This window comes from Talpa europaea (assembly GCF_964194135.1).
Source record: "Talpa europaea genome assembly, chromosome: 7".
NCBI lineage: Eukaryota > Metazoa > Chordata > Mammalia > Eulipotyphla > Talpidae > Talpa > Talpa europaea.
Window position 1 is genome coordinate 104,101,133 of NC_140074.1, and position 20,763 is coordinate 104,121,895.

Sequence of the window (20,763 nt, forward strand, 5' to 3'; positions counted from 1 at the left end):
TGAACTCCCTCAACCTGATCACAGGAAAACTCCAACTAACACGGTACTCAGCATAGGACCCTGAATGCCTTCCCCTAAAGCCAGGACAGGCAAGGATGTCCCCGCTCTGCCTCTATTTGACATTGCACCCTAGGCCTGGCTAGCAAGAAAGGGATATAATAAGCACACAGATTAGCAAGGAAGAAGTAAAATGGCCATTACACAGTTAACACGACTATCTGTGTAGAAAATACCAAAGAATCTACAACAAAAGGTTCTTAGATTTAGCAAGTGAGTTTAGCAAAGTCACAGGATACAAGAACAAGAACATAAAATGAGTCATCATTCCCTGCACTCTTGTCCACATTTGGAAAAGGGAGGGTTTGGGCTTCACAGGAATTTAAATGCTTTACTCTGTGAAAGATCCTGTGTAAGAGAGTTAAGAGACAAGCTGCAAACAGGGGGAAAATATCTACAGATCCCATACCTGACAAAGGGCTTGCATGATAAATACATAAGGAAATCTCAAAACGCAACAGAAAGAAAACCACCCAGTTCAGCCATGAGCAAAAAGTTGGATGTATTTTACCAAAGTGGGTATGTTGGTAGCAAACAAGAGGTTTAACATATTTATATATTAAACTACTAGGGGAATGCAAATTAAAACCACGAGACACACTGCACACAGACAAAAATGGCCAGTACAACTGGCAATACCAAGTGTGAGTACGGATATAATGCTGACATAGTGTGTTGGGAAATTATGTTGTAAAAATGGTTTGGTCACAGGCCTCCCTGGTGGCGCAAGGGTTAAAGTCTCAGTGTAATCAAGCTATATCCAGCCACTATGGCATGAGTTTAATCCCTGGCCACATGGCACAGCAGATCTCTCCTGTCTTGCCCGCTGCTCCCCTCAGCAGTGTATTTCAGTAGATCTGCCTCTTCTGCTCCCCACTCTGTCTCTGGTGAATCCTCTCACCTCCCAATGCCTCTGGCCTACACCCCAGTTCTTGAATGCATAAATAAAAAAGAAAGAAAGAAAATGATATGGATGGTCACTCTGTAAATAAGTTTGGCAATTTCTTAAAAAGTTATTCACACTTAGCATATGACCCACCAATCCCCCTCCTGAGAATTCATCTAAGGAAATGAAACTGTATGTTCACACAGAAGCCTACAAAGCATGTTGATGGCAGCCCATTCCAGCACACAATGGAGTACTACTCAGCAGTGAAAAAGAACCACCTGTTACTACATGCAACAGTTTGAAGGAAACTCAAAGGCATCATGTTGAAGAAACTAATTGCAAAGGCTCCCAAGAACAATACTCCCTGATAAAACTGTACTGAAAAGGTAAACCACAGGGACAGAGCAGATCAGAAGTTATAGGTTGGGGGTAAAGGAGAGTTTGAATATAAAGCAACAGTATGGGGAGCCTTCAGGGATGGAAGTGGTCTGTATCCCAACCATGGTGGTAGTCACACAAATCTACACATGTGTTAACACTCACAGAACTGTGCAACAAAAATCATCTTTACTGTATTATTTAAAATATAAAGAAAAAGAGAGTTTAAAGGATGACACCAATTTTACCAAAATGTTTTTGAAAGCATTATTTTTTATAGACATAATAGGGAAAATACTGTATGGTTCCATTTATTTGAGATCTCTAGAGTAGCCAAATTCATAAAGACAGAAAATAGAAATGTGGGAGCCAGGGGCTGGGGGAGGAGCTAGTGTTTATTGGGGACAGAGTCTCAATATGAATGTATTTAATATCACTGAATTATATACTTAAAAAAATGGTTAAGACAGTAAATTCTGTTATGTATGTTTTACCACAATAAGAAAGTACACCTTTATTTTTCATCAGAAAAGTAGACTTCATTTGTATTTTAAAAATAAATTTACAAGTTGCTTTGTGTAAAACAATACTCGGAAATTAAACTTTTGGTGGTAAACATAAAGTAGTATATAAAGATGTTGATTTACAGGCTGTTCAATCTGAAACCTATATGTTATAAGCCAGGTTTATCCAATTAAAAAAATAAAAATGACTTCTAAAAGCAAGAAGTTAAAGACTTAAACTGCTGCTCCTGCTCCACATGGGTATTTTCACTAACACTTCACCCCAGGCTTTTCCCTGCATGTACTGCTCACGCAGGCTCCTTGCAGACAGAGCCTAGTCATACTGTCTGTGGTCACAAACACAACAGAGACTGCCCATCAGTTCCTCCAAACTTTTGGACATGCAAAGAATCATGCTTTGCAACCAAAAGTAAATAAAATACCTCTAAGAGCTGAAGAAGCACTTGCATTTTAGTTAAACCTGAGACAGCCAGAACCTCAAACAGAACTGAAAGTAGACAGTCTTTGGGCCAGTCAATGACAGATCAGACAAGTGGGGGCACACTCCTGCAGCAGGGCTCCTGGAACCCTGGAGACTGTATTGCACAGCCCACGCTCCCAGTTTGAACAACTGCAGCCACACTACAGATGCACCAGCACCAGCATATGGCAAGTTCTCCACCACCCCCCATTGGTTGTCAAGAGACTTAGCCTTAAGGGTGTCCAAGCACAAACTGCAGCTTCTAGACCCCCAGCACCAATAAACACCAACGATCAACACAATCTGACTCATTTACCCCACTCTGAGCATTGCAGGCATTTCAGAGTAATTAACCTTCATTTAAACTCTGTCTTGAGGGCTGAGTCAAGAAACTTCTGGCATTTTAATCCAAATATTAACATCACAAAGATTATGCTGGGCAGATGAAAAGATAAACTTATTTGAATTTTTAGCAAGACTCCTTTGACATGAAGGAACCAAGTAAATAATCTCTGGAAATTAAATGTTCTGCTTTCTCTGTGGTCTTGCCTCTAATTGTCTGACTTCCCTGCAAAATCCAAGCTTCTGGAACATGGGACCATTTTGTAAAAATACATACACTTCTCGCTCTCTTTCAAACTTTATGATTCTAAGAGCATGCTAGCCAAGAACAGGGCTGAACATGAAAAATTATCACGCAGAGGTTTCCCAGCCTCTTCCAAACAAAACTGTGAGAAAGAAAGAAAGAAAAGAAAAGAGAAAAGAAAAGAAAAGAAAAGAAAAGAAAAGAAAAGAAAAGAAAAGAAAAGAAAAGAAAAGAAAAGAAAAGAAAAGAAAAGAAAAGAAAAGAAAAGAAAAGAAAAGAAAGAACTTTCACTTCACTTGCACATTCCTCCTGGCCAACCCATTCCATTAGGAAAGACCGGGATGGTAAAGAGACAGCCAGTGAGCCCCTACTGTGGTCTGGGGCCCAAAAGGGGTTGTCCTATGTTTGGGACCCTGGGGGGGTGGGCCTGGAGCTGTCATACCACTTTGGAACCTGCTGCCACTACCAGCACCCCTAATTCTCATAATTCTCCTGCACAGTCCACCATTAACAAAGCAGCCCTCCAGCATCCCAGCTGCTCCCTGGTGAGAGAGCTCGGGGTACCCCAAAGACCCTCATAGCAGGAACCCCGGTCAGACTGAACACCAAAGCAGCTGCAACCTCTGGCAAGTCCCCAAAGGCCTCACTTTTCTAAGAACTAGCGAGGCTGAGGCTTCATAGGAAGTCTCAGAGGCAGTGGGCGGTGCCTGTACTGTATGTCCGGGGACAAGAAGCCTGCCGCGCCCGAACTCCCAGCAGCGTTCCTCTGGGACCCCAGCTCATTGGGAAGCCACCATATAAACCAGAGAATCCATGTTCACTCCTGCCCACCTGGCCCGGTCACAGTCCTGGCTCCTGTGCCCCCAAACACCTGCCCACCTACCAGACACACTCAGGCCTTCCAACTCCTAGAATCAGCTCCACCCACCAGCCATTTGCCTTGAAAACCACACATTCACCCTCACACCAAAAGGAAAGGAGCCCAGAATTCCTGCTTTCACCAGTCTTGGGAACAGTCCTCCCCAAGCTCGTGCCCATTCTTCTGAGAAGCAGGTCAATTCTAAACCTGTACAAACATTAGGATTGGATGAGGCTCTCCCCCCAGGACACCACACTGCTTTTCTTCTGTTTCACTGAGATGATTTATCATCAAATTAACAGGATGGCGAAGCGACCCGATAAGAGGGTGCCAGGCATACAGGAAGCCAACATTAGCGGTTCACAACGGGAGGAACAGGATGGCAAGACGCGACCCGAACAAAGGTTTTTCCTCCAGAAAAAGAAAATATTAGGGAGGCAGAGCACCAAGGCCTTTAGCTAATAAGGACCCTCAGACTCCAAGTCAGAAAGTGAAGCACTTTCTGGAGGGAGTACAACAGGAATCAGCTCCAGAGGCATGGGAGCAGCTCAGGCCTCAGCACCGACCAGTGGCCACCGCGATGGGGCAGCAGTCCCAAAACAGCCACAGGTCAGCCAAGGGTGGGCCTAGCTTGCATGGGAGCATGTCACTTGCATCCTCAGAGCCAAGCAGCTCACGTACCTCACCTGCAGTGCAGACTGGGGGCTGGGCACTGACCAGCAGCCGATGTATTATTTTATGGGCCATGGTATCCATATATTTGGTCACACATTATTCCAGATGCTTCAGCAAAGGTATTTTTAGAAGTACATTAGCATTTAAGTCAGTAGACTGAACAAAGCAGGTCACCCTTGATAATGTATGAGGTTCTCGTCCAATTAGTTAAACGTCCTAGTAGAAAAGATTGGCTGGCCTCTGGGAAGAGAAATGCTGCCTCAGGTGGCCTGAGATTCCAGCCATAGGCAGGCCTACGAATCTCATGCTTGCTTGCAAGATATGTGAGCCAACTACTTAAAATAATTCTCTCTCCTGGGCCTCCCCAGTGGCGCAGCGGTTGAGCACTGGTTGCAAAGCTGCCCGCAGCCTCTGCAGCGCTGGTTTGATCCCTGGCCACCAGGTGAGGGTCCCACATGGTGTGCAGACCTCTACTGCCACCCACTGCTCCCCTCAGCAGTGTACTTCATCGGTCTGCCTGTTCTGCTCTCTGCTCTGGCTATGGTGAATTCTCTCACCCTCCCATGCTTCTGACTATACCCTGTGCTTGTGTAAATAAATAAATCTTTAAAAAAAAAAATAATAACTCTCGCTCCTTTACACACACACACACACACACACACACACGTCAGTTCTGTTTCTCTAGGTAATTTGATTTACACAATCAGGGACACAGCTTCCAAGATGCCACGAGGCCTGACCACTCCCACCCATGAGCAGAACCTCACTGTGGAGCAGCAATGCCAGGAGCCGGAGGAGCTTGCAGAGAGTTCCAGTAGAAAGCCAGACCATCAGGGACACAAGGCCCAGCAGCTGGCTCAAAGCATAGTGGCTCTCAGGAAGCGTGCCAGCCCACATGTGGCATCAATGGGCCCTCATATATGCACATCATTCCAGACAAGGAGAGGCACAGAGTGGGGCTGTGAGCTTGAATCATTTGGCTAAAAGACAATTAAGACTTAAAGGAAAGGGGCCTCCCCAGTGGCGCAGCAGTTGAGCACTGGGTTGTGAAGCTGCCCGCAGCCTCTAAAGCGCCGGTTCGATCCCCGGCTGCTCCCCGGCCACCGGAGGAGGGTCCCACATGGCGCGCAGACCTCTCCTGCCGCCCGCTGCTCCCCTCAGCAGTGTACTTCGGTCCTTCTGCCTGCTCTGCTCCCCGCTCTGGCTCTGGTGAATTCTCTCACCCTCCCGCGCTTCTGACTGTACCCAGTGCTTGTATAAATAAATATTAAAAAGAAAAAACTTTATGCTCAAATCTTTAAAAAAAAAAAAAAAGACTTAAAGGAAAGCACATTCCATAGGCCACCAATGAGCTGAGACTCCTAAATCTGTGAAAGCCTTTCAGAATGCAATCCCTGCACTCTGGTGTGCACTAGCTTTTATAAATGTGCACACTCACACATGTGCACCACATACAAGCACATACCTGCATACACAAACACCGACAATTCCTCTCTGGGGCCCTGCCATTCGCAAGGGCCACTGCAGACCCTACAGGCAGGGGCCAGGCAGCACTGCCCAAGCTGGCTGATGCTTGTCCAACAGCAATGGACACAGAAGGACGCTGGCCCCTCAGCACATCCCCACCCTTCAGGGGAACACCAGGAAGCAGGTGATGGCCCCACTGGTCTCCAGTCGGAATTCATTTCTGCCTATTAAACAACTGCAGACAAAATGCTTTCAACTAGACTTTACTTTTCCAGAATACTCTAAAATGACAGAAATTCTTCAAATCCATAAAGCTAGTAAAAGAACAACTCAAACTTATTAAAAGGGAGGAGTCCATAGATGGGAGCTTCAGGGAGAAAATATCAATGGCCAATAAAACACAAAAAAGTGGTCTGGACAGGGACTACGGTTTTCTCTTTTCCCAAAGACACCTTGAGAACTCAACAGGGGGAGTAAAGGCTCCAAGGGGGAGGGAGGGGCAGTTGTGAGCAAGGGGTGCGATGCGGCCCTGACAGACAGCCTAGCAGTCAACACTAAAAACGCATACACCCTTGACTCAAATATTCTGATCTAAGACTCCCCAAAACTCATGACATACACCATGGACAACCATCAAAGACACAGCCAGCAGGGAGACACCCCATCCTCCACCAGAGCCTGAGGGACATGGGAACACCAGGGCCTCACCAAGCAGGCACAGCTCTGGTGTGATGCACACGTGTGTGTCTATGCGACATGCTGAGTGGACAAAGCAAGTTGCACAGCCCCCTCCAGGGGTGAGCACACCTGGGGGAAAGCAGTGCCTGTACAAGTATGTCTTGTGCATGCACGCATGTGTGCAAGTGGCACAGGAAGACGTGGGCGTGCAGCTGTCAAAGGCAGCCACCCTGGGCACAAGGAGACAGTTTCACTCTTTGCTCCAGACTTTATTCTCTAAACAATAAAAATGCCATTAAAAGCAAGGAAAAGTCCGTCAGCATATCTAACTTCCTGTTCACACTAAGGATTCAACAAGCACTTTTGCAGGAACACTACTTAAAAGAAAAGGTCCCACTGGCAGAGATAAAACTCCCATAAAAAGATAGAGGGCCTTTCCTGTTTCCTGTCTGAATCAATGCAAAATTATTTTAGAAAGCAGTGAGTTTCCACCATACTCTCATTTCTATGACTTCCCACGAGTGCAGAAAGCAGCCGTGTTTCCATTTTCCTGCTGATAAGGCCAGGCTGGAAGAGATCCTGGGGAAGGTGAATGGCTGCCAACCCTGCCCACCCTGCCGGCCCCCAGCCTCCTTCCAGCCCCTGGAATTTTCTATTGCCTCTGTGCCGTAAGGCAGGTTGCAAACCCAGAGCCTGTGAATGTGACCGTATTTGGGAAAAGGTCAATTAGGTTAAAAGAGTTCAGATGAGATCATCCTGGGTCATTTCAGTGGGTCCTAAATCGAATGACAAGTATCCCTATAAGCAATACACAGAGGAAGGACGGGCACTCGAAGAAGGTCTGGGGCAGGGAATGAAGCAGTGTGGCCACAAACCAGGGAATGCCCGGGGCCACCAGAGGCTGGAAGAGGCAGGAAGGGTGCTGTCGGAGAGCCCTCAAAAGGAAGTGCAGCCCTGTCCACACCTTGATCTGGGGCTTGCAGGCTCCAGCACCAGGGAAGGTGGATTTCTGTTGTTCTAAGCCACTCAGCTGGTGGTGCTTCATTCCAGTAGCCCAGCAAACACACGAGTGCGCAGTGATTCTAGGAGGTGGGACTGCATTTCCTTCCCGGCTGGTTGACCGAGAAGGCAGGAAAGTCTCCCTGCTCCACAGACCATGAAAATGGGCTCCACACTCCCCCTAGTACCATGTCCCTGGCTGCCCCTGGGTCACTCCAAACCCCATCCTCTCCTTGGGAGACCACTTCCCTTCCAGTCGCCACTGCTGTGGATGACTACCCAGACACGGCTGTTGCCACGCTTCACCCAGCTCATAGGCCACCACAGAGACACTTGCCTGTTTCAACATCTGAGGCCCACCTGGGGGACCAACGACACAGGCTGTATGTGAAGGCTGATGTCCTTTCGGGACATCAGCTCCCACGTGGCCATCCTTAAAGCATGGTGGTCACAGGGCCACTGACCCCTTACTTGGGATCTCAGGATTCCAAGATCTAAGTAGTCACTGGTTACTGGGGGAGGGCAGGCACTTTATCTCATGACCATTATTTTATACTCAGGTTTGTAAACTGCAGCAGCCTTTTCCCCCACTCTCCAGCTATAGCTACTGGCTATTCCCACTTTTTTTCCCTGAGTTCCGACTCGGCATCTCTGACTTCAAGAACCAAGTCCACCCATGCTGGTTACACCCACCCCTCACATACCCCTGGAAGCAAGCATCCCCCATCAGTGTCCTCTGACATAGCTGTCCAGCTGGTTGGAAGAACCAAGTTCTGTTGCTCTCCCTCTGCCCACAATCCCAGATTTCTATCACTGCCTAGGACACGCTGAGCATGGCACATGTTTGCTGAAGTAGTGGAGGGGTTTGTCTGCAAAGGGCAGGGCTTGCAGCAGAGCAGAGGATCACCACTGGCCTTCATGGGTCCTCCAGATGGGAATGCAGAGGTGCAGAGACACGAGGTGCAGCTGGAGATCCCATGAGGGACCAGTAGGCATCAGCAGCTCCTGGTGGAAGGAGAGGCTTGGGGGGGGGGGGGCGGCGGTTGCTGGAGACCAGGTACCTGCAGGAAGGTCTGAGACTCAAATTCCAGGAACCCAGTTACAGATGAGGCAAGCTGTCTGCTAGCAAAGATGAGCCATGAAAAATCAGGGACCTCCTCAAAGGAGAATAAAGGGGCGAGCATGTACACAGGCCGCATTCCTAACGGCCCAAGTCAGAAACCAAGCCAACGGCACAGTAGGCACGAAGCTGTCGAGCACGCACATGCGCGCACGCATGCACACACACAGACACACACACACACACACACACACACACACACACGATGGGCACAGTGGGCACGAAGCTGTCGAGCACGCACATGCACACATGCATGCACACACACAGAGACAGACACGACACAGACACAGACACACACGATGGAATGCCAGAGCAAGCAAGAGGATGGAGTCGGGCATACAAGCGGCCTGTAACACACAGGGGATGAGCAACATCGGTGAGCGCAGTGGACACAGGGAAACCCAGGCAGAACCACATCTATGTGATAAGCCCAGTGGGCGCCAGAGCCCTCTCCGGGTTCTCTCCTCACCCTGGGTGCCAATTTAGCTGGACTCTGCTGTGAGCAGAACGAGGCTGAGTCAAATTGCTGTGAAGTCTGCAAATAGCCCACCAAGGAAGGAAGCAGGAAATGCAAAGATGAGACTCAAGAGAAAAGCCTGGCCCACCAGATAAATTTGGCTGTTCCCGCCATTCCTTGTCGGTCCCCTGAATTTTAAGATGGGAAAGGAAGCAGGGAAGGTTTCACCCCTGAGCTTGGCCCACTCTGCAAGGCAGAAGACCACTATGACCCACAGCCCCATTGTTTCTTCCATGAGATCTGACTTTCTCCAGCATTGAGCAGACAGGCAACAGTGCACGTAAAGATAAGCACAGGTCGGCCCTGCACAGAGCTCAAGAGCATCAACCACGCTCCAGGCTGATGTAGATCAGGCTGCAGGAAAGGGCTGCTGTGCAGCAGGGCCAGGCAGCGGCCCAGTCACCTCCCCACTCCCGCAGCCTGGGCCGGCTGACACCTGAGGTCGTCAATGAATGGAGCTGTGTTTGGGAAAAGTGTTTTTCCTTCTTCGGTGACTGTAACGTAAGTGCTAAAATGGGCATGAAAATAGCCCTGACTCAAAACATCTCAGCAGCACTCCTGAAATCACAACGCGCTTACTCAGGAGCTGGTGTGGGCACAGGTCACCTCCTCTGATGAAAGATGAGAGGGTGGTATGTTCTGGCTCTCTCATTTTAAACCGGGTGGTCAGAAATAATATGCCTGTTCTAAATGGCACACTCACCCATGGAAATCAAGCCAGGCCCACTGGCTCTCAGAAGGCAGAGCATCTACAGCAGAGGAACATTTCCCTGAGGGCTGCCTCCCACCGCACTTGGTGTCTGTTTTACAAATCTCATTCCCTCCACCCTCCAGGATTTGCTGAGCCAGTGAAAACCAAGCCCTGCTCCTGGTGGTCTTCCCATTGCGCATGGGGGCTGTGTCCTGCACAGAGAGAGGGGACATAAACAGAACGGGAGGCCAGAGGGAGCCTGGCGGCTTCCCAACATCCCACATTTGAAACCCAAGCTCCGACCTCAGGTTTCAGAGACGCGCAGAGATCCCATTCTGCCTGCTCAGGGGGGTGGCCTGACCCAGTTTTCCAGCACCCGTGCAGCTCCTGAGCCCCACAGTAGTCCCAAGAGGAGAGACAAATGTGGTCCCCTTGCTCCAGGCCCTGACTTGTGCCAGACTTAAGAGAAAGCCAGGGGGAGAGGGCGCAGGCACAAGTCAGCCGGGATATCTCACCACAATACAGAGCTTGCAGAAGCTCAGCGTCCTGTACTCACACACAGGGTAAGACACCAGACCGGGGTTTGTAGTTTTCAATCCAGAAGGTGGAAAAAAGCTTTTAAAATAAGATGCAATTGAACAAAATACCAGAGCGTACCATATGTATATAGTTAAGGGTCGGTGTGCAGTTGAGGGAAACTTTAGTTTTAGTGATGTATGTGCATGTGTGTGTGCATAAGCATGATCGTGTGGATCTGTGTGTATGCACATGTGCAAAGTGTACACATATGACTCATGTGTGCATGTGCATATGGATACGTGTGTGGGCGCTGCCTCGCAGTATTAATTGCAAGTCTTCCTGTGAGTCACCCTCAGGGTCTGAAAGCAGCCAGACTCCTTGATCATTTTGAAGTTTTAATATTCTAATAAAAAATGTTTCTGGCAATATTATGCGTGCACTTAAAATCTCTCCAAAGCTTGGGTTTAAACACCACACAGAATTCCATGTACACTTCATTTCAGTTTTCCAAGAAGGAATATTTCACATGTTATCCTATCTCGGGATTTCCCAGCTCCCCCTCTCTCAACCCCAGGAATCCCTGCTGACTAACCCTGCTCAAGGAGGGGGGCAGGTTTGAGGCCAAGCACACCACACCTGGGAGGACAGGCCAGGGCAGCGTCTCCAGGTCAACCTCACACTGTTTTAACAGGCTCTCGCTGGAGCCACGGCACCGACCTATGGCACTTCCCGCCCGCAGGACCACTTCTGGTCAGTGTCGCCTGGACACAGTCACAAACACCCGAGTCAGCAGCTGGGTGCTGGGTGAGGCCCAACTGGATGAGGCCAACTCGCTGGGCTTCTTCCCACGGTGTTTTCCACTTAAAAGTACAACAAACAGTAAAACACCCACTTGCTTTTTAAACAAGGCCGGTACAACAAGTCTAAGGCAAAGGGTGCTGGGCTCTTAAGACAATATGTGTGTGGGATCAAGAGTCCTATTTTTCCCTTTTTTCTTTGGCTCTTTCCTTTATGATTTCCCTAACGAGCATTACTGCAGGAGATCAGAGACATGTGGATGGCATCCAGCAGAGACAAAGGCAACCTCACCCACTGAACACATGACAAAACTCGAACACATGCTAGATATCAGTGCTTTCTAGGCAAATTCTAGGTCCTCGGCGTGCATACTGCTTTGGGAACAGTTTTTAGCATCTGTTGTGTTAGGCTGACTTCTCGTTGCCTTAGTCATAGTCGTGCTGTGATTTTTAGAGACTGGCCACCTTAATTGTATCTCCACCCCAGACTATCTCACTGTGCATGTGGATTTTGTATTTATAAATACTGGGAACACCCTTTCTAATAAATGTTTCTCACATCCATCATTCCTTAGATATACCTCTAGATGCTGAACTGCAATGGCCAAGAGTACACCATTCTTTAAAATACCCAGACCAAGGGCACCACCAGGCATACTGGGGAGCACCTGCCTCCCCATGGGCTCAGAGGCACAACTCCAGGCTCACGACTTTGTTGTCCTTACATCCTGCCTTAGGAACCTGTGAACATACTTTTTATTCTCTCGGTTCCCAACGTCCTCAACTGCAGGAGGGAGAAGGACTGTCCCAATGTGACAGTCCTGGTGAGATAGTACAGGGAGTGTGGCACGGCATTTACTATGAGAGCACTGTGAATGTCACCATGTCATTTTTTTCCCACAATACCTCCTTCCCACTCATTGCTCAGAGGCCTGTCACCCCCAACACGGGTTTGATTCCATTAGCTACAGTTCAACACTTGCACAACTGTGCTATACAGCCAAAGTCAGACTTAGAGGTGACAGACAGTGCGGCTCCACTTACAAGGTATTCTAGAAATGTCTCTGAGCGGAAGAGTCCTGATTCCAGAGGGAGACATATCAAAACTCACAGAATGAGACACTTAAAAGGCTATTTGCTGCATATAAACTAAACAAGTCAGCTCATCTTTCTCCCTACTTTGGTGGGCCTGCCAAGAACCTCTGCATGTCAAGATAAATTCTCCCTCCTCCACTCAAAGGCCCTCAACTCTGGGACAGCTTATCAAAGCCCGGTCCCCATCCTCTCATCCCAAGAGATCCTGATGTAACTGGGCAGCTGTGAGTTCTTGTTTTGTTTTTAAAGGCACAAAAATGAAAGCGGGAACATCAGGTAGATTGTAGAGACATTAAACAGATAACAGGCATGTTATGAACAATTCTGCACCAATTTGACAAATGAGATAAAATGCAGATTCCTTAAAACACTGGAATGGTCTCAAGGAGAAAAAGAAAATTTTAATAACTTATGCCACAAACTTAAATCACATAAAACCCCCCGAAAGAAAATCCCTGATGTCTTCACTAGTAAATTCTATCAAACCTTTAAGGAAGAAACAAAAACAGCCCTCCACAAACTCTTCTACTAAAAATAAACAAAGAGGAACACTTCCACACCACAGTCCAGAGCAGCATGGCCCTTACACAACCACACAGAATCATAAGGAAAGAATGCCACAGCCCATGTGAAAACAGCTACAAAAACTCTAGTCGAAACTACAGCGAATCAGGCCTCCCTGGTGGTGCAGGGTTAGGTCTCAGCCACTATCATGCCATCCAGCCACTGTGGCATGAGTTTGATCCCCCCATGAGGGAGCTACCCACAAGGCACAGCAGACCTCTCCTGTCTCACCTGCTGCTCCCCTAAGCAGTGCATTTCAGTAGATCTGCCTGTTCTGCTCCCACTCTGCCTCTGGTGAATTCTCTTACCTCCCCCCACCTCTGGCCCACATCCCAGTTCTTATGTGGATAAATAAATAAAATAAATCTTAAAAAAAAAAACCCATAGCAAATTAAATCAATAGACACAGAAAAAAGGTAACACATCATAAACAGCTGGGGTTGGTGGTAGAAAGCAAGGCAGCTTATCATTCAAAAAGTCATCAATACAATTCACTTTATTTGTGAGTGAAAAAAACCATACGATCATCTTAGCAAATACAGAAAGGTCTATCACAAAATTTAATGTCCATTCCAGATAAAAACCGTCTGAAAACTAGAAAGTTTCCTCAATCTCAAAAAGCAGCTACATAAAATCTTCACCTTAACTTTATATTAATGAAAAAACATTAAGTGTTTTCTTCCTAAAATCTGAAACACAAAACAGCACAAATGTTCCCTTTTGTTATTTCTGTTTAACACTGACTGAAGATCCTAGTCAAACGAATAAAAGAAGAAACAGAAACAAGCAGCATTTGAATTTGAAAGACAGAAGTGAGGTGATCCCCATTCCCAATTTTCAGGATTATCTTTGTGCAAAATCTTAAGGGACTATACCCCAAAAAAGCTATTTAATCATGCAAGTGAACTCAGAAAAGTGGCAGAATAAAGAATATTAAAAAAGCAATTGTATTGCTAAACACTGTAACTGGAAGACAAAACTTTAAAAATTCATTTATAATAACATTCAGAAACAGGAAATCTTATGAAAAAATTTAATTAAATATGGGTGAGACCCAGTTACTGGTCACTATGAGTCACTATTAAGAGAAATGAAGGACAGTGAACACCAGTGGATACTCAAGCTCTCTGCCTGTAGAGCTCACTCTACATGGTCCCGAGGTTTCTCCCTCCCAACTGATGTAAGATAACGTCAATGCAATCCCAGCCAAATGCCAAATGGGCTTTTCTGTTGAAAATGACAAGCTGATTTCAAATTTATAGAAAATCAAAGAAGCCAGGATAGACAATACAATTTTGTAAATGAAGCATATCGGAAGACTCACACCATCTGATTCCAGAACTTACTATAAAGCAAGTGTCATGAGACAGTGTGGTTTGGGGCTGATGGGGAAGAAGCCATAATGGACCAGAATCAAGTTCAGGAACCAAGCCACACATATCCGATCAATTATTTTTCAAACACGATGCCGATGCCAAGATAATAATTCAAAGGGGAGGGGATAATTTCTTTAACAAATGGTGCCAGAACGACTGGAGATCCACAAGCAAGAGAATGAACCTCAATCCTTAGCACTTTCCAGTTAAAAATGAACTCAAAATGGATAACAGATCTGAACATAAAAGGCTAAAACTAGCATTTTTCTGAAGAAAATCTTTATGACTATGAGTTAGACAAAGATTTCTTAAATAAGACACAACAAGCACAACTAGGTGCACTTGATGAAACCGGGCTTAAGATAAAATGTCCTTTGAAAGATATCATTAACAAAGTAGACAAACTTGAAAATATCTGTTATAAAAATATATGACAAAGGATTTGAATCTAGGAGATGTAAAGAAGCCTTGTACATCAAATATAAGACAAATAATCCAATTAGAAGGTGAGCAGAAGATCTGAACAGATACTTAAGAGGTAAGAAACAGTGGGAAAAATGCTTAACTAAAGCTTCAAGCAGACAGCACTAGACCATCCAGACAGCACTAGACCATCCATACCCACTAGAAGAGCTAAAATTAAAGAAACAGCAAGTCTTGGCAAGGATGTGCAACACTGCATCTCACACATTAGCAGCAACCATGCACAATGATGCCAGCCCTCTGGAAAAGGTTGCAGATTTCTTAAAGCTAAATAAACATCCGCTGCACAATACTACAATCCCACTCATAGCAAGCACTCAAGAGAAAGGCAAACAAGGCAGGTGTCCACTAAGATTTGCATTAAATCCACTGAAATTTGCATATGAACGCTCCAGCACTTTTTTAATATTGTTTTTTAGTACAATAAAATACTTATAATAAAATTTACCATTTTAACCACTTTAAAGAGTACAATTCAGTGACCAAAAAAATGAGTAGAATCACAATTTTATGCAAAAACATTACCACTATCTAGTTCCAGAAGGCATTAAACACTAACTCCCAGTCTCCCCTTCCTCAGTTCCAGGCAACTACTAATCTGCTTCTGTCTCTATGGATCTGCCCATTTTGGATATTTCAGAGAGACAGAATCATACACTATGCGTCCTTTTATGCCTGATGACTTTCACTAAGCATAACATCTTCAAGAGTCTTTCACGTCATAGGATTTATCAGTATCTCCTTCTTTATGGCTGATAATATTCTACTTTCCAGATGGACATCAGTTGATCCACTCATCCTCACTGGTGGGCACTGGGGGTGTTTCCATCTTTCAGTTGTTGTGTTTCAGTTGCTGCTATGGGCAGTTGTATGCAAGTTTTGTTGGAATCTCTGTTTTCATATCTTTGTAGGTATAGCTCAAGAATGGAAGTGCCATGTCACGTAGGAAACTGATGTTTAACTTTTTCCAAGTTCTGTACCATTTTATATCAGACCAGCAATTTATGAGGGTTTGATTTCTTCACAAGCTCACCCACACTGTTTTTTTCTATATATTTTTTTTAATTAAAGCCATTCCAGTGGGTAGTCTGTCACTGTGGTTTTGATTTGTAGTTCCCTGTTGCTGACATGGGAAGTATCTTTGCATTTGCTTATCTGTCACTTCTGTATCTTCTTTGGAGATATGCCTCCATGTGATCTGACTGGCTGTTTGACCTTTTGTCACTGAGTTGTAGTTCACAGCGCTTTTTTATTCACAATAACCAGACCAGAAAACAGTCCAAATATTCACCAACAGGTGAGTAAATCAATAAATCATGCACACCCACATAATGAAATCATACTCAACAATAAAAGATACAAAGACTTGATATACACAGCAAGACATAGGAATGTCAAAAACATTGTGCCAAATGGAGAAAGTATGATATGAGTGTCTATAATATACTCTTCCCCTTTGACACTCTTGAAGAAACAAGTCTCATCTATAATAATCTAACCTTAGCAGACAGGTGATTATGACCTAGGGGTGAGTGCAAATGGGCAGCAGGGAATCTGGGGCATGTGCTCAAGCCACATAGCCAGTCTCTGCTCCTTCTGGTCAGCTGCTTCAAAAGCCTGCAAAATGCTGCAGGTAGTGAATGAAGGACACGGTGCTGTTGATATGTGGGCTGGAATCTACCTACCACCATCCCCCGACCCCCACTTGTAGCAAGGTCGAAGCAGCAGCTGTATGAAGGTATACATTTGTCAAAATTCACCGAACAGTGCATTTTGTATGAGTGCCTTTTATTTTATGTAAATTATACCAGGATAAAACTATTGAAATTTTACCTCTACGGCAAGCACCCCAATCTACTGTGCATGCAGACTGAGGCCCACAACACACCGGGGTGCACCCCAAAGGCCACTCTTGGCAGAGTGGCTTTTATTTAAAAAAAAAAAAAAAGATTTATTTATGCATACAAGGGTACAGTCCAGAGGTGTGGAGGGTAAGAGGATCCACCAGAGACAGTGTGGGGAGCAGAACGGGCAGACTGACTGAAATACACTGCTGAGGGGAACAACGGGCGAGTCAGGAGAGGTCTGCTGCACCACATGGGTAGCTCCCTGGCTGGGGATCGAACTTGCGCTGCAGTGGCTGTGGACAGCTTCATAGGTTGTGTCCCAACCCCTTGCACCACCAGGGAGGCCCCAGAGTGGCTCTTAAACAACAAAGTCAAAGTCCCCTGAACGGCCAGCACCCCTGATTTGGGGGGTCTAGGGTGGGGCTGGAACTCTTCTTCTGACCTGTTTCTCAGGCTGCGATGCCGCAGGATGGGGGACCATACTGTGGGGGCATATATAACGCATGCAGCACTCAGTGGATGCAGTGCTGAGTCGATCTGGTAGACAAAACCTAATCCTTACTAGTGGCTGGGCCACTACAAAATGCAGGGGAACATTAAAAGAGGTCTCTCTCAGTTTCGGCCACCCACAGGACAAGGCTCTACTTTCAATCTCAGTTTCTGGTCAGGTCCACCAGCGCCCAAGCCCCACCCTGCACCTCCTTCCTTCTCCAGTCCCATCCAGCTGTCTCCAGTATCCCAGAGCAATCTCTGGGGCCTGGCCCCTGCCCCACGGTCTGCAGATCCCAAGGCCAAACACAGGCCTGGTATATGCTACTGGTCAAAGAAAGCTTGTGGGGGAACATTCTGGCCTGACCTGGAAACATCTCTGTCATCTTGATGTCACCAAGATCATTTCTCCAAGATCAAGACTCAGTCCCCCATCTCTTGCTGGGCAGTCCCTCTTCCCCATACACATTCTGCCGATGGCCCCAGGATGCCCACACATCCCTGGCTTTCTCTGCCTTGCTGGCCACTCCTCTTTAGTTTCTTATCACCAGATTCAGTCCTTAGACTCCTCCTCTTCTCCAGCTACCTGACACACTCACATTATCATGCCAACTGACAGCTTTAAAAATATCACCTCTGTGGGCCTCCCCAGTGGCGCAGCGGTTGAGCACTGGATTGTGAAGCTGCCCGCAGCCTTTGCAGCGCCGGTTTGATCCCCGGCTGCTCCCGGCCACTGGAGGAGGGTCCCATTTGGTGCGCAGACCTCTCCTGCTGCCCGCTGCTCCCCTCAGCAGTGTACTTCGGTCCTTCTGCCTGCTCTGCTCCCCGCTCTGGTGAATTCTCTCACCCTCCCGTGCCTCTGACTGTACCCAGTGCTTGTATAAATAATGTATAAAAAATTTTTAGAAAAAAAAAAAAAGAATTCCTGAAACAAATATTCAGGCATTTAAAAAAAAAAAAAAATCACCTCTGTGCCAGCAGCAGCCAGGCTTACAGCCTTTGTCCAGGCCACTCCTGCCCTCCAGCCTTGTTCACAGGCGCCAGGATACCCCCAGGGCCTTTTTGCTCCTCCTTCACAACACTTGCTCAGGGAGGTCCACTGGCCACCTGATTTCAAATCCCAATCATCCCCAAATCCTTGGTGCCCTGGAGTACCTGCACACTATACATCTTACCCTGACACATGACAGCACCCCATCTATTCCTCTTACCTTCTTTCCCTCTCTACTGGTCTAAGGTCCAACTGGGGGGCAGTGCCTTCTGTTGCTTGGTTCCTTAGCTGTAATTGGTGCTCAATCAACCTTTGCTGGAAGGAATGGTTGTCTCCATCAATTGGGCAAATTTTCAAGTTGAAAGGGCTCTTAGAAAAAGGGCTCTAGAAAGAAACACCACCTGCCATGGACACGAAACTCCCAACTTCTCAGAATGGCCCAGCGGCACACCTCTACTTGAGTGGGACCCCAAAGCCCCTCAGAAGGACTAGGATACACAGAACACAGCAGTACTGAATGGGGAAATGTCCTCGGGGGGGGGTGGCTGTGTGTTGGCACGGTGCCAGATGGCTCGTGGGCAAGCAGACATGACCCCAGATTCAGGGCACAGCACACCATGCCCTCCCAGGCTGCGGAAAACACTAGCAAACAACAACTCAAACTCCCCAAACACAGTGAGCACAAGCTCAGCCTTTTATTCAGGGCAGGCCCCCAGGAACTTCATGTCCTTCCAAACACACCCTTCAGAGACTTGAATGCTAGATCAAAGCAGGTTATGTTCTAGCTGTTAGAGCAACTTGGATTTCTTGCAATGGGACCAGAAAATGGAAAAGCAAAAAACTTCTGGAATTCCAGGCAACTTTTACTTGTTACTCTGTACACTTGCCGCTTTCACGCTTTTTCTGGTGGTGTAGATTATGGTTACTTAAACTACCTGATACTAAATGAAAAGAGGAAACAGCAGGCATGGAAAGTGAGTGGAACAGCTCCAGCGGGGGATCATCCCACCAGGGAAAAATCCACCTGCCAAGGTGCCCGTCTCTGCCTTGAGAGTCTGAGGGCAGGGCAGGAACCTCCTGCTGGGCTGAGGGCTGGCCCATTCCCAGGGTCAAGACAGCCTGGGAATAACCCTCCTCCTGGACCACAGTCCCATGGCCATGCCCTGCGGGTGACTGGCAGGGCTGCATCCGCGCTTTCCACAGCCACAGAGCACCCCCAGAGCGGAGACTTTAGATTTGCCAAGAGCCTGACTTAAGCCACATCCTGTTAAAAAATTAGGAAGGAACAGGCATGTCTACAAATCAAATTCCACTTAAAACAAATTTAAATTTGTAAGTGTAGAATACTTAAAATGGAATATTATCTAATGTAGTCTGACCCCTTCTTTAAAATTAATTTTATAATTACAATGACAATCTCACTATAAAAGGAAAAAACGACCAGAAATATGTATGGGGGGGGGGCGGCGTGTAGTTTACCTTCCCCTTCCCTCCCCTTCCCATCCCTCAACATACACGCAATTCTTTCCCAACACACACACAGTCACTTCCTCCCCCAACACAGCTCCCACACACCCCTGTCCTCCTGCTACCCCGTGCCTCACTGATGGCAGCGTGTGCTCAGGGCTGTGCCCCTACAGCCCAGAGTCCATAACAGGCACTTATGGTTCTCTGTCCTGCCAGCTGATTTTCACACGGGAGGACCTGCAAGTGTGGGAGCGCGCACGCGCGCGCACACACACACACACACACACACATGCGTGCGCGCACGCCATTGTGCTATGCATTCTCCCCAAGCAGGGGCCTCTCACTTAACGTATCAAAACCTCTTTAAAGGAAACCTCAATTCCTTCATGAAGTGAAGGACCCTGTGGCATGTTTCTAGGGGCACTTAGGGGAACAGAGTAATGGGCCTTCAGGCACCCCTGCCCACAGCCAACACCCATCAATCTGGATAATCCTGCCCTCCACGTCCCCGCCCATCTCCCACCCACATCTCACCCACAATAACCCTGTGCCATTTCCTCTGAAGACATTCCGGTATCTCACTAAAAGGTTAAGAGCTTTTCAATATAACCACAACGCTGCTAGTAAGGAATACAGTCATTCTTCACAATTATCAGTCACTCAACCAATTCTCTACTGTCTCTCTCATACATATCAGAATTTGGCAAAAGGGTGCTTCTTGGGTGAAATGCTATCTGATGTGAGCTCTGGGTCCAAAGCAGGCAATCCGAGGGTGCTGCTTGGAAGCGACTGGGAATAGGTGCTTCCAGGGAGGACATCTGAGACTTTTAGACCAAATAACAGGCCAGTCCTGCAGAGGTGGACATGGTCACAGGAGGCCAGCTCTGGGGGTTAGCACCCAGGAGGGGTGCTGCTATGGCCCTAGGAGGGCAGCAGGCCCGGCACTGGCATGGCACTGCCAGGTAAAGTGAGTGCAGGGTTTGAGGGCAGGAAGCTGAAAAGTGAGCCACTACAAGAAACCAGGATGAACCAATCTGATCACCCTAAGGCTGACCTTAATTGGCATGCTGAAAAATGCCACCCCAGCTCCTGGGGAGTCCTGCTCTTGGCAGAGTCAGCAGAAACTTCCTCCTAATAAAACCCACTTACCCCATGTCACCTCTGGCAGCAGAAAGGCTAGAAATGGCTGTGAGTTATGCTGTGTCTCCAGCACAGAGGAGCCTGCTAGACAGGCC